The sequence below is a fragment of the Trichoplusia ni genome, chromosome 8, assembly GCF_003590095.1.
Source record: "Trichoplusia ni isolate ovarian cell line Hi5 chromosome 8, tn1, whole genome shotgun sequence".
Classification (NCBI taxonomy): Eukaryota; Metazoa; Arthropoda; class Insecta; order Lepidoptera; family Noctuidae; genus Trichoplusia; species Trichoplusia ni.
The window spans coordinates 14,006,909-14,017,233 of NC_039485.1; the positions used below are offsets into that span (position 1 = coordinate 14,006,909).

Here is a 10,325-nt window from a genome sequence, read left to right on the forward strand (position 1 = left end):
GTGTAGTCTGTGATATGGAAGGGTTACATATAAATACCTACCGCTTAAAATGGATTTTTGTTTAGTTCAAATTCTCGCTCCTCATTTTTTACTATAATACCCTTTAAGATGAGTGCAGAGCGCATCTTTTGTTTTATAGACAAAGGATTTAAAAGTGCTGCGTTTATTTTTTTCCTGCCAGATAGCGTAGTCAGGAATAATGTGCAGTTTTTTTTGGGAATATTATTTGAAAGAGAATCGTGAATGATAGGATGCGGTTGGTAGACCGAGCGCCCTTGCCGCCCTGTACGGCGGGCGGGCGCCACTACTGTCACCATGTGATCTGAATTTTTCAAAATAAAATATAGGTATGGAGTTAAAATAAATAGGTACTTTGTAGAAATACCAACATATATGCCGTATATAAAATCTGGTTATTTTAGATAATGAGTACGTGAATAAAGGGTTACAAAACAATGTGCAACCAATCAACTTTTCACCAATCGCAATATTCATTTGATTAGACTTTAAGTAAAACGTGAGTAAGAACAAAAAACAGTCGTAACGGTTAGTAACGTACGTAACTCATTCATTACAATATTCTTGTAAGTATTTAAAGGCAAGCACTGTATTAAAAGTGTGAGAGTTAAGCTTTTAATTGTTTGACAATGGTCTGTCCTATTTGTCTCGGCGTAGTATCATTAGTTGGAGGCACTAGCCGCTGTAGGAGGACGACCGAGGCGGACGAAGTCCTACGCCGCCAGGTCGACACACTCCAGCTGAGCGACTCAGCGCCAATGTCGCAAGGTTGTTCAATTCTTAAGGGTCGATTACCTTTGCATAACTACATCTCGCCAGTGCATGCCGCGAATTGCTTTAATCTGTTTATTTATCGCTCAGACATGATAAGCATCGAGCGTTATTAAAAAAAGTCTCAGAGTACACGAGCTTTGTCACTAATCTCGTTCAACCTGAACAGTTTAAACGTTGCTCGAGAACGATTTATTGAAATCCGTTCACTGTTAGGCGATTGAACTTTCATTGACCCATATACGACCTGAGCATGGCTTTAATTTTCTCAGAGGATTGATCCATACAATTTAATTTTATCTGGCAAAGGACTCTAGGTTCGTTGACTTTGCAAATGCTACAAAAAATATTATGGGAAAGGTAGTTGCTCTGATTTCGATTTTAGATAAGTATGAGCCAAAAATATGTCTCAATAATTTGATAAATCACACGTAAATGACTTTCGGAATTGATTTTACGATGAGATCAGTGAAGCGTAGGCTTTCCATTATTTTCTACAATGTCTCTTGTATTTACGTAGCAGTACTCACATTTATGTTAGCCTTGACCGCGGTGCGCCTTTTATTTCACTTAATAAAGCTTAGACGTGACGTGTATTCACACCAAAAAGGTCTTCAATGTGCCACCTCTTTCATCTGCGAGTCTGAAAGACGTGCTGAAACTCGTGCTATATTAAAACTGTGGCTCTGATGATGAGGTCGCTTCTCACTCATTAATGCAACGTGCTCTCTACACGTACTACTTTAGTTTAGACTTTAAAGCATACAAAAGAAAACATTATATTACAAAGTAGCTTCAAGACTTGAATTAAGATTTTTATTATTGAAATAAAACTGCGATATTGCAGGCTCTAGTGTAAACATTGTATGCTGCAGTACCGGGATAAGGGGTTTAAAAGCTGATAGCTTTTAGTAAAAGTTTTAATACTTCAATTCATTGGTTTTTTTTGGAACAATGTGTTTTCATTGTTTTGGAAATAGGTGAAGCACCTGTATTGCATGTCACCATTGATATTTTTGGCCTTTTAGTTAGGTCTTAACAAAACCTACTAGGCAAGGACCTTATAAAGTAATTTCTTTGCGGTATTATAGGGCTGTCACTCAAGAGCGAGGTGTTGTTCGCAGCGAGCAGTACCTGGAGGCGAGCCTGTGTATCATTAACTAGTTTTCAAATAATTATGTCGTTGTGTGCCCAACGCGTGATACACGCGATCTATTAATACGACAAAAAGGTTTACGAACGAGGAAAATAAGCGAGACCACATTGTTATGTGTTTTTATTTCGACTTTTCCCTATTATTGACCGAATTGTAATCGCCGTTTTAAGTTGGCTCATGATCATAAAATGTATAGTCCTTTAATGCAAGCTCAAACCTATTGCGACTCTTTTTGCTTCCGTATTTAGTTGCTGAAATCTGAAGTAGTTATTTTTTTAGAACTCTATCTTAGTTTTCTGTAAAGTGAGTGATCATCATTAACATTGTATTTCATAAGGAATTAAAAAAACTAGGTATAAGTCTATGAAAATTTCTGATGCCTTACAATGATTTGTTTTCATAAATGACCCATTGTCGAAAAGGATTGCACCATGATGGATCACTTGGCTTGCGATTTCATGTAAACCATTTCCAAACATTCCTATCTATCGACTATCTCTGTGGAATGTTCTCGAAGCACACTAGAAACACGATCAATATTTTCGAGGATCCCTAGGGAATTAGAAAAACGTTTAGATGCGGGCGGACCGACGCTGGCCGCTAATCCGAGGCAGTTTCCTACGAGCAATTAATTTATTTAGTGGAAACTAAGAATGGTTCCCCTCACCCGATATATTAATGAGACTTTTATTCTTTAATCAAACAAGGAGCTGTTTTGATAATTTTCGTTAAGTTTTTTTATTGTTTTAAGTAGATCTGCTTGTTCTTTAAATCTCTTAAAGATAGCCCGACAATATGAGGTTTTAAATCACGATAAATTATGACAGAATGATCTACAGAAAATTTGCCAAAATGTTTGTAATATTCTCCCGATAAATTCTATCTGCATTGAAAAATCCGCTTTAGTTCCCAATAGTTCCTTTCCTCGACATAGGAAGTGATAACTCCTAAGAATAAAAGTCCCGCACATGTTCAGAATATGTCATCCATGGCTTAAAGCACTACAACATTATTACCTACTACGTACAAAGCAGTCGACGACTTATTTCCTGTTTCAAGTATGCCTTCAGTGCAGAGACGAAGTATTACATAATATTTCTCGCTGCGGAAATTGGAAAATGTTCAACTTGCTAATAATATGAACATTTTCCCATGCAAGTTTATGATGTTATCGAAGTTGATAGTATTAGATATACAGCCTAAACTTACAAACATTTTCTATTTATAGGGAAATTGTATTTTGGGTAAGGTAATTTCAAGTTAGTTTGTAGGAGGTTGTATAAATTTCATACTCACTTTTACCCCTCGAATATTTTGTGATGTAAAAAGTTCAGTCATTCACAAATTAATGACTGTTTTTGCTTCCTGACTATTATTTTCTAAAGCAGTGTGGTCACCTTCTATATCATGTTCTACATGGAAAAAAACCTTTTTGACTTCCATAGCCTTTAATTTTTGTTGAAATTGTTGGCTCCACGTGAACTTGAACCGAAAAATGCGCTTCTTAAAACTTTTAGTTTTGTGATTAACTGCATGTTGAGTGATGTTTCTTAAAAATGTAAATAATCTGTAATATCTTTCCATCTGAATAATTTAAGGAAATGTTGTGTTGGCTACCATTATTAGTTGCTGACAAATGCAAACCTCATTTTCACAGTTGTTTTACTGCAGGGGAGATTTACGTGTCCTATCACTTCGACATCTATTCTACTTTTTATTTCGTAAAGACTTATCATCTTTAAGTTTCATATTTTAGTCACAATTTATACAGATGACTAAAATTGTAATGTAATTAAAGATTAAAAAGCAAGTAAACTAACTTAAGAAAACTAGATACTCTCAGCACAGAGGTTTACCTTTACCAGTTTGTAAAAAATGTATGGTAACGACGTTGAAACCCCTTTGATACTAAAGACCAGTTAAAAAGAGAGACTAAGCAACAATTTCTCAAAGAAGATAATATAAAAATCTTTGCAGGTAACGTCTATTGTCAGATGCCAGCAACTCGCAGCGAATCTCATTGCTCTTATCTTAAGCAAAGGCGGAGAGGAATAAGCAGAGAGATCCAGTCAAAGTAAGTTGCTGGGTAATTGGCGAAAGAGTAGTGGATGCTGGCGAGTTCACGCGGAAATAAAGTTGCAGCTGCCCTGAGCCGTAATTAGATAAGTTCAGTCGGGGCTGCAATTAATTAACCTATTGAATAAGACCAGATAAGTCAGTTCGCTTATGTACTTACTTACCATCACGTCTCTGCGTTGTATGTTTATTTTGTGGTTTTCGTTCAAATTTTCATTACTATATTTTTTTTATTTCATATTAAGTCCATATACAAAGTAGGTAACACGAACATAAAATAAAATACATTTACAATACAGTGTACCTACATACATATATGTACCAGCGTCCACCAGTTTTTAGTTGACATCTTAAATTAGTTTCTCTGAAGAGTATCATAGGAAATACCTAACAAACAAACGAACGTAGACCATTCTTTGAACTATTAGAACACACATACATACATATTTTTACCGGCCCATAAATCTCCTACTGCTTCTCACAGACCTGTATACGTTAGGTTCAAGTATTGATAACGGTCGTGTTTTTTTTCTTCTCTAGTTTTAATAACAGAGGTCTGTTAACGAGCATGTATGCGGCGGTAGGCAGTGTAGGCACAGTTTGCCGCAGCACGTCCCTGCCCGCTTCACCGCACATTTCCTACCCATCTCCACACAATTTGCCTGCTCCCAGATTGAATCGCTTCCGACGACACCCGTGTGAAGCCCTTCACTATAGTTAGAGGATATCACCGCGACAAATCTTTATTTATACTTGAATGCAAAAGTTACGGGTCTAATTTTGATTTCCTATGTTTTATGGCTCGAATGGCCAACGGTAACTGTGTCGTAAATTATAGTCATAAAATACTACTTTTAGGTAACTTTTTGGAATTAAGTGTTGTTCTTCTATTTTATTATTATTATTACAAAGTTAGCGGTTACTTAAAAAGTAAAAGTCAAATTAGTTCGAATATCATTGAAATTGATTAGATACAACCTGAATCAAAACCTATTATTAACTTTACCCTGTCAAAGACACGTCCTATAGAAGCGATAAATGTAATCCAATAAAATCAAAGCTACGTTCCCAATTCGATAAGTAATACAACGAAGTGTCGACAAAGAAATAAAAATAAAATTACGGAAAAGCCAAAATAAAATGCTGCTGTGGGAAAAGCAGACAGGTTTAAATCATAAAACCTTTACCGCAAGGTGGGGAGAAAATCCATCTCGGTAAAGTGGATAATCCTTCAAGGAGACCTCGTCATAGTGGTGCGTTGTGCTCTTGAAATATATTATAAAGGGAAACCTTTTTCCATCAAAGAATAGTTGCTTTATACCTAATAAGATCGATGAAGCAGCTACGGCGGAAACGGCGATATATCACTGTTTAACAAAAGTCTCCGAGGGTTTCAATATCCCTGAAAAGGATAACCTCATAACTTATCGAACTTTCATATAAAACAGAGCATTCCTGGATTTACAAAAAAAAAGTCCTCAAAACAAAAAATACCTTTAATGTAAAACTAGCTGTTTCTTTACTTAAATATTATTTGTGATAAAAACGTTCATAACCGAAGCGTGGGCAAAATTGTCACGTAATTAATAGATGTGTTCACTCGCGCTAGTAGTAAACTTCAAAACACATACCTAAGTTCAAATAAACTATACTGTAATAACTTTTAAAATCTTTAAATAGGTATATTTTTTCCCTATAACATTTTGGTCGTATGTTACCTAACATTCTAATAGAAGTTAATTATTTATTATTTATGATATATACGTACATGTGGCGATAAATCGTCTGTTTTACAATCAAGCCATGAAATGTGTTCTGTCAAGCATATGAGTTAGTGGCGCTGTGCTCACTAGGTCGGAAGCTTATTGTACAGTCCCCACGGAAACGAATACCGTATTTTAAACCAGCGGAACATAGCTGGCTATGAAACGCTAATATTTATAAGGATTTATTTATAAGCGAAATATGTTTAGGCGGTCCCTAAAATAAAGAAGGTAAAGTAAATAAATATAGCGTTCGAATTTGCTTAAAATTGCCACGTAAATTTGTAAGTTTATAATTAAACTCTAAAATTAGATATGTGACACTTTTTTATAGGGCACTGTGTTACATTAATAACGAGATTTTTTATGTAAGGGGAGTTCAAGTAATTTATCACATTTTAACAAAACTTATACACTAACTTATAAGTTTTTATTAACAAAAACACAAAAAGCTACGCAAATAGTGTATGTATTAAGATATTGTAAGTATGGGCAAATTCTATTTTCGTTCCTACTTCGCTATTCTACAAAACAACATCCTTTTTTCTTCGAACAAGATATTGGCACTACGTCGAAAATACAAGACGGCGGAACACAAATCTTATTAATATAAAACAAAACTGAATAAATTTTGCAGACAAAGTTGCTTCAATTTTTTCCCCACAGACGTAGGGAAAATGCGATTCAGTCGAAGTATTAAATCGATTGAAATAAGAGCCCGCAACCTTAATCCCATGAAATTCAGCGACTCTGAAGACCTTTCGATGTCTTCGCTGTAAACCCGACCATTGGCAAGCTAAGTCTCGACATTTTTATGACTTCTTTTCAAATACATATCTTTATAGTCACAGAAGAACGTTAGCAAGTAATATAAGTGTGTAAGTACTTGCTCCTGTGTGGATTCGATTTAATTTGTTTATGAGTATGCGAGTTTTTTAAGGGGGGATCTAATGTTAACATTCGTCAACGTAAGGATCTTGTAATTAATGTTGAAACTCATTAGATCGTATATTCAGGTGCAAGACAAAGGAAAGTTTGGCTTTAGAAGCCGCTGGCAGTGCTGGGAAGTTTAGCTAACATAGCATGTACCTAGGACTTAACTATAGTTCCTGAAGCAGTATAGTTGTGGAAGAGAGACGATGCTGCGACGTCTAGCGTGGCGTGTCGTTTCTATTAAGGCCTTAAGAACGAATCATTTTGTGTAGGTACATACTGACCAACGAACTCTATACTATTAAGCCCTGTTTGACCCTTTACTCCAATGTCTCCAATTCCGTCTGGTGTATTACCAGGTAATTAGGCAACAACTTTTTTTAGATTTTAAACTTGATTCAAGTTCGATCTTAAAAGGATACCTACGATATAAATACAGAATGTCACGAATTCGAAAGTCGCTCATTAAATTAGGAATTTGTCTGACCGTACAAAGTAAGCGAGTATTTATTTTCTTAGGTAAAGTTTAAGACGGCGCGTGACTGGCGCTGCTCGCCGAGGCTGCCGGCTGTCGAGTCGATGTCGTGGAGGCGAAGCACGTCTCCAATCCTCTTTAGTGCTCCTAAAGTACTTGGGCCACAATGAAATGCAACGGTGAACATCAACATTACGTAAACGCTAGTGATAGACAAGCAAAGTAGCGTAGAGCAACTTCTGCTGATGAAGTATATACCTACTTAATAATATATGGATTGTATAGTAGGAAGGTATATTATAGATTACCAAAATGAAGCACAAGCAACAACCGTTCAATTGCCTGTAAAGTTTTTGAAATGTTGAACGTTATGATAGCATTGGATATCATCCAAATTTAAACGGATCTTATCGGAAACACGCAAACAAAACCAACGCAATGCAGAAAACGCACAGATGAGATGTAAATACATCTATTGTGACAGATATCATTACAGCCTCCAAGCCGCGGAATCGAGAGATATTATTATTTTCAAGTGCTACCATTGTACTCGTACGTATTTGATTCATATGCACAATGCCGCATTGGTTACGTACAAGGGAATTGAAGAGACGATATCGGAAATGCAATTCAATGCAACCACAATGAAGTGTATAATTATATAAAATTCCATGTATGTATGTACCGTTCCTTAGTTCTCGTATAGGAGAGTGAAGAGGAATGGAGTGTTCGCTTGAGACGGTCGGACGCACAAATCAATGTAATGTGGTGCAAAGCAATCGGATGAGAACCCCGTCTAGACTGTGGAGCTAGCCTTACAGCGCAGCTTAATTAATAAAATCAAACGGATCGGAAGGGCCGATGTGTTCGACGACGTCGACACAACTCTATGTGAAGGTACTGCAAAACTCTCGTCCCCATGCAAATACCAATTAAACTCGATGCGATGTTTTACTTTATTCCCGATGGACTTGTAATTTAATGAGGAGCGGAAAATTTTAGAATCCATATCTTAAAGTTGTAAATATTTCTGATGTAATTATAATCATAGTATGTTAAGTTAAAAAAAAAGAAGAGCACTTGAGCTATGCAATACCGAAACGATATCCATTTATTTGTTTTTTTTTTTTCAGTAATATACCTAATATTCACAATTTGACCACTAACTACAGTTACGATTTTCATAAAGTCGGCATCGGGTGATGTTTTCAGTCAAACGCTTTTAGTTTTATTTTGAAGGAGGTTAACCTTTGAACCCCGTTGTGACTTTGAGAACATGAATCAGATGATCTTCAATTGCTTTAAATATCTATTATGGCTAATATACATACTGTAAGTCCAATAAAAAAAAACGTTAAAACTGTTAACTGTAGACAACAAAAAACGGCATTAACAAAATATAGGTATGTATAGCTCATTGCAGATGTTTTAGGATTTAGTTGGTTTAACGCCACTTTAATATCACTTCCCAGTCTGCCTAAGTCATGCCGTTTCACTAGCTATGATTTTTATCAAAATATATCTTCTTAATATGTATATAAAATTCCCGTGTCACGATGTTAATTACCGTACTCCTCCGAAACGATTCGAGCGATTTTTATGAAATTTTGTATTGTGTAGGTCTGAGAATAGAACAACATCTATTTTTCATATCCCTAAGAGATAAGGGTTGCTCACACTAAAAAAATATATTTTATTTTTTGGCCGAAATTGTTTGTTTTTTTGGTTTTTTTTTTATTATGGCATTAAAAATACATACAACTAGAAATAATTTATTAGGCAAAACAACGTTTGCTGGGTCAGCTAGTTTATTAATAATAAATTAATCAATTTAAAATAAGGTTTATATAAAAAAAATCGGTACGTAAATGGACGATTTTTAAAAACGCTATTAATAACATGTGCCTATCTACAAGTTGCTTATAATACAGCGTATTTTTATAAATGTTAAATTAGTGGAACCTATGAAAGCCGTATTATTAGATTCGTTATTTTGGGCGTGCGCCATTCATGAATGGAGGGAGGATGTGTCTGATCGGTTGCCTGGCAACGCGTCCCTCTCCGGTTGACCCTGAGGTCGTGCATCCCTGTACATTCTCGTCTGATAACATTTTACTCGTTTTCTTTGCACAATAAATGTTATAATTTTCTTAAGCATTAGTTACGTTTTTAATAGATCAAATAAAATATGGTACATAAAAACAATAATAAAATCCATTTGTTTACATAACCTTGCCTAAGAAGCGATGTTATTTTTGCAGCCAATAGAGATTTAAATTAGTCCGATTAATGATTACATTAAATATTATTAATGATTTATATAAATTATATCACATGTTACTTTATATACCGTACAATTTGTAAATAGATAATTTAACAAAGCAAAGGGTGAGTGACGTAGCTCCATCTATCGTTTTAGTAACGCGTTTTTTCATGTTGATTTTGTAGCGCTTGCCTTCACGATAAATTCGCTAACTATGTTATTCCGGAAGATGTCGCTACAGTGTTCTTGATGTTTTGCATAGTGAAACTTTTTTTACAAACATATAGAGACATATAACCAATATATACATATTCGGACCTATTTAAACCCAAATTAAAATGCATTTTGGACAATATAAACATGTAAAAGTAAGTTGACCGACGCGCTTTGAGTTGAGTTCAAACAAAATATAAAAGATGGCGCTGTGACATACTAATGTTCTAAAAACAATTTCCTAAACTACAATATTTTGAAATGTATTTGGTTTCTTTGTAATGTTTAACCGACTTTATAATGTTTAAATTAGATTATTTGTTTTACACGTTATTCCTAAATTGTTATTGAAACTGATCACTAAATTTCGTTTCATTGCCATGTGACGAGGTGGCCGAGTGGTTAAGGCGTTGGACTGCTAATCCAATGTGCTCTGCACGCGTGGGTTCGAATCCCATCCTCGTCGATTTTTTTTGCTGATGGAAACAATTCTGTGAACATTCACACTTAATATTCTACATGAATTGAAAAATAAAACTTTTCGTTTAGACTTTCCTGTTCGATTAAAAATTCGTCGTGTAGTAAAATCGTAAAACCTTTTTTTTAGATTGGATAACCGTGAGGTTCGACTATAATCAGGTGTTATCTCTGTAATCG

General features: G+C 35.2%; 1 non-coding gene across 1 annotated transcript; it reads left to right on the plus strand.

Annotated features, from left to right (window-relative positions):
* Positions 1-10,052: 10,052 nt before the first annotated feature.
* Positions 10,053-10,134, plus strand: Trnas-gcu. Its single transcript has one exon. It is a non-coding gene; the product is annotated as a tRNA-Ser (tRNA).
* Positions 10,135-10,325: the final 191 nt, after the last annotated feature.